The sequence below is a fragment of the Crocuta crocuta genome, unplaced genomic scaffold (genome assembly GCF_008692635.1).
Source record: "Crocuta crocuta isolate KB4526 unplaced genomic scaffold, BGI_CrCroc_1.0 scaffold71, whole genome shotgun sequence".
Taxonomy (NCBI): Eukaryota; Metazoa; Chordata; class Mammalia; order Carnivora; family Hyaenidae; genus Crocuta; species Crocuta crocuta.
Window position 1 is genome coordinate 698,748 of NW_027527548.1, and position 4,220 is coordinate 702,967.

Genomic DNA, 4,220 nt, shown 5'->3' on the forward strand with positions numbered 1-4,220 from the left:
GGAAAGTTTTAACTGCAGCCTCCCTCATCTCCCTCCCCACCCCTCATTGTCCAAATGCCACTTCTTCAGTGAGGCTTTCCCTGATTTCTCTATTTTAAATCCCTGCCCATTGTGATCCCAGCTTTCTCTATCCTTCTTCTCTGCTTCATTTCACTTCACAGCATTTTTTATCGTTGGAAACAACACATATTTTTGTTTACTTAGGGCATTTATTATCTCTTTTCTTCACTAGAATGAAAACTCCATGAAGGGGGGCGCCTGGGTGGCTTAGTCGGTTAAGCGTCCGACTTTCACTTAGGTCATGATCTCACGGTTCGTGGGTTCGAGCCCCGCATCGGGCTCTGTGCTGACAGCCAGCTCAGAGCCTGGAGCCTATTTCAGAGTCTGTGTCTCCCTCTCTCTCTGACCCTCCCCTGCTCACGCTGTCTCTCTCTCTCTCTCTCTCTCTCCTAGAAATAAATAAAAATATTTGAAAAAAAAAAGAAAACTCCATGGAGGGAAGGCTTTTGTCTCTTTCCTTCTCCGACGCATTCTCAGGCCCCAACTACATAGTTTAGCAAGAGTACTCCCTCAGATGGTATATGCTCCTTGTATTCAATCCCTCATCAGACAACAGATAATAAATACCGTGTTAAATGTTGAGAATCCAGAAATGAATTCTAAACCTTGCATAAACTTTCACCTGAGCAACTGAAGCTCTCCTTCCCTTTAGTAATCCCACAAACAGTTCCCACATGGTAGCCAGAGGGATCTTTGAAAAATCATGCACTAAGTCATGTCACTTCCAACCTGAACATGATGCAATGACATCCTATTGCATTCGGGATAAAACCCAGACCCTAACTGACTTGGTCACTGCTTCCCTCTCCGATCTCAGGTAATAGATCTTCTCTCACGTCTTATCCTGTATAAGACACTAACATTCCTGATGTTTCCAGAGCTTCCCAAGCATGCCTCAGGGACTATCTCTGTGCTGTTTGTTCCCTCTGCTGTAGGCAATTTTCATTCCTCCCGGTTTGCTCCCCATTGTCATTCAGATCTCTGCTACCAATTGTCATTCAGGGAGATCTTCTAAAGCAAAGAAGATGGGGGGGCGGGGGGGGGCACCTGGCCAACTCAGTTAGAGAAGCTTGCAGCCCTTGATCTCAGGGTCGTGAGTTTGAGCCCCAAGTTGGATGTAGAGATTACTTAAATAAACTTTAAAAAGTATTTAAAAAAATAAGCATAGAAGATCAGGTAGAACTTCTAAATCATAAGCTCCAAGAGGGCAGGGACTTTGTTCAGAGTTCACTGAAGTGTCTCCAGCACCTCGCTGAGTGTCTGACTTAGAATAGACACTTAAGTCATTGTGAAGCAAAGGAAGAGAAGGAAGGAAAGGGAGGGAAAAAGAAGAAAGGAAAGAAGTTAAAATGAAACCAATCTATCAGTTATATACACATATATATATATATACACACATATACATACACATACACATGTATATTCAGCTCTCTGGTCTCAGGCCTAGTTTGCGGCAACATGACTAAACAGCAAGAAGTTTGGAATCCTCAGGAAATATGGGACCCGTTAAGGTGCCTCCCACAGGAAAATGATGAAGACTGAAATAAGGCAGCAGGCCAAGTACATTTGCTTCTTCTATGGCAAAACCAAGATGAAAAGAAAAGCTGCCGGGATCTGGTACTGTGGTTCCTGCCTGAAAGCGGTCACCGGGGTTACCTGGACCCGTGCTACTACTGGCTCTACAGTATAGCCGGCCGTCAGAAGACTAAAAGGCTGGAAAGACCAGTAGAAGCTTCACCGTTTGAAACATTGCTAGCCTCGGGTGCCTGGGGGGCTCAGTCGGTTAAATGTCCGACTTCGGCTCAGGTCATGATCTCACGGTTCGTGGGTTCGAGCCCCATGTTGAGCTCTGTGCTGACAGCCAGCTCAGAGCCTGGAGCCTGTTTCTGATTCTGTGTCTCCCTCTCTTTCTGACCCTCCCCTGCTCACGCTGTCTCTGTCTCAGAAATAAATAAAACATTTTTAAAAATTTAAAAAAAGAAACATTGCTAGCCTATAATAAATGAGTTACTTTATGTGACCAAAAAATATATATCTGAACATGTAGATATGTATAAATACGTATCCATATAGAGTACATATATTCACAGTAAGTGTAACTGAAATTACCAATTAGAAAATATGGGGACACCTGGGGGCTCCTGAGTGGCTCAGTCGGTTGAGTTATCTGACTCTTAATTTCAGGTCAAATCACGATTTCTTGGTTCAAGGGATCAAGCTCCACGTCAGTCCCTTGGTTGATGGATCTAGTCCCTCTGTTCTGATGCCACAGAACCTGCTTGGGATTCTCCCTCTCTGTCTCTCTCTCTCTCTTGCTCTCTCTGACCCTCCCCTGCTTGCACCTACGCAGCACTTTCTCTCTCTCTCAAAATAAATAAATATTAAAAATAAAAAAAAAAATGTACTAGTTATTTGAGAACCCAAGAATAGACCTTTTAACTCAAGGGGTATTGGAAAAGGCTTCCATGAGAAAGCACTTCTGTGCTGAATTAGGCAGGGTTTGGATGGAACCCGCTCACAATCTCATACAGAGTGACATTTGGGAAACGTTATTTTTTTTCTTTCTCTAATGTTTATTTATTTGCTGGGGGCTGGCAGAGACATAGAGAGACAGAGGATCCCAGGCAGACTCCACGCTGTCCATACAGAGGCCCATGGGGGGCTCCAGCCCACCAACCACGAGATCATGACCTGAGGCAAAGTCCAATGCTTAACAGACTGAGCCACCCAGGCGCCCCTGGAAAATACGACTCTTGACTTAAAATTTAAGCCAAATGAGTGACACACTCTTATAAATAGTCTGTGAAGATGCCTGCTACCATTCCTTCCTGTTTGCACTAGCCAGTCCTCCATCAAGGGGTAAACTTTATTTCCTCTTCCTCGAATTGGGGTTTGCTCTGGACCTGGGTGATGAATGGAAATGGTGGCAGTTTTATGGTGGGACTTTCAGCTCACGCCTTAAGATGACGTGCAGCTTCACCTTCTTCCCTCTTGGAACCCAGCCGCCATGTAATGGGAACCCCAGGCCACATGGAAAAAAAGGGAGGCACTCCAGTTGACAGTCCCAGCTGAGATCCCAGCCAGGAGTCACTGCCAGCCCCATGAGTCAGCCTTTCTTCACATTCCAGTCCCTGGAGACTCAGGGGACTACAGCCCCCACCAATAAGATCTAGAACAGAAGAACCACCCACTGAGCCAAATCAACCGACGGTATCATGAGAGATAATAAAATGGTTGTTCTTTAAACCATTAAGCGTTGCAGTGGTTTGTTAACACAGCAATTGATACCTGAAATATTTGACAGGTGTGCGCTTTCGCTGACCTGCGGCTGAAAACTTTCAGTAGGTAGGAAGGGCAGTCTCAGATCCTAAAGGGACCCCAATAAAATCGCCTTGGTCTAGGGAACACAGAGGCAGAGATTCTGCCTACAACAATTCTGATTTCACGAAGCCTCTGCCTCCACGCCCCCAGGATGGGTGCTCACTTCCTCAAGGGCGGCTGTGTCCTTCGGGGCTCTTGAGTTGCAAGCAACAAGAGACTATGGGATGGAGTAAAATGATCTTCGGGGCTCTTGAGTTGCAAGCAACAAGAGACTACGGGATGGAGTAAAATGATCGGCAGGAACTCACAGAATCAAAGGGAAGACTAGAAGATCAGCACCGGACATGTCAGAAACCAAGGGAAAAGAAGATCCTGAATATCTTTTCCAGAACTAACAGTAGGTCTAGAGATCGAATCATGTTTTTCTATCTTCTCATCGCCCTATTCCAAGATTCAAATTCAAGGAGTGCCTGGCTGGCTCAGTTGGTAGAACAGGCAACTCTTGACCTCAGGCTTGTGAGTTCAAGCACCGCCCTTCCCCCCCCACCCCCCCGGCTTAGNTTAAAAAAAAAGATGAATTTGATCAATCAGTCTAGCTTGAGTCACATGCTGTATATGCAAGTAACAGGCTCCCAGGCTGGTAATCATACTAACTAGCCTACCTATGGCTTACTCTGAAATAATTCAAGTGGGGGGAAATATACACACATGCATGCACACGGAGAGAGAGAGTACATGTGAGCAAAGGTGGTAAAATTTTATCGATTAGTAAATCTAGATTCAGGGTATGCAGGTGCTTATTGTATTGTTGACATTTTTCTGTAGACTTGACATTTTCC

At 45.2% G+C, this 4,220-nt stretch overlaps 1 pseudogene; it reads left to right on the forward strand.

The window, feature by feature from the left end:
- Positions 1 to 803: 803 nt before the first annotated feature.
- On the forward strand, positions 804 to 1,789 carry LOC144233582 (large ribosomal subunit protein eL43 pseudogene; annotated as a pseudogene).
- The last annotated feature ends 2,431 nt before the right edge of the window (positions 1,790 to 4,220 follow it).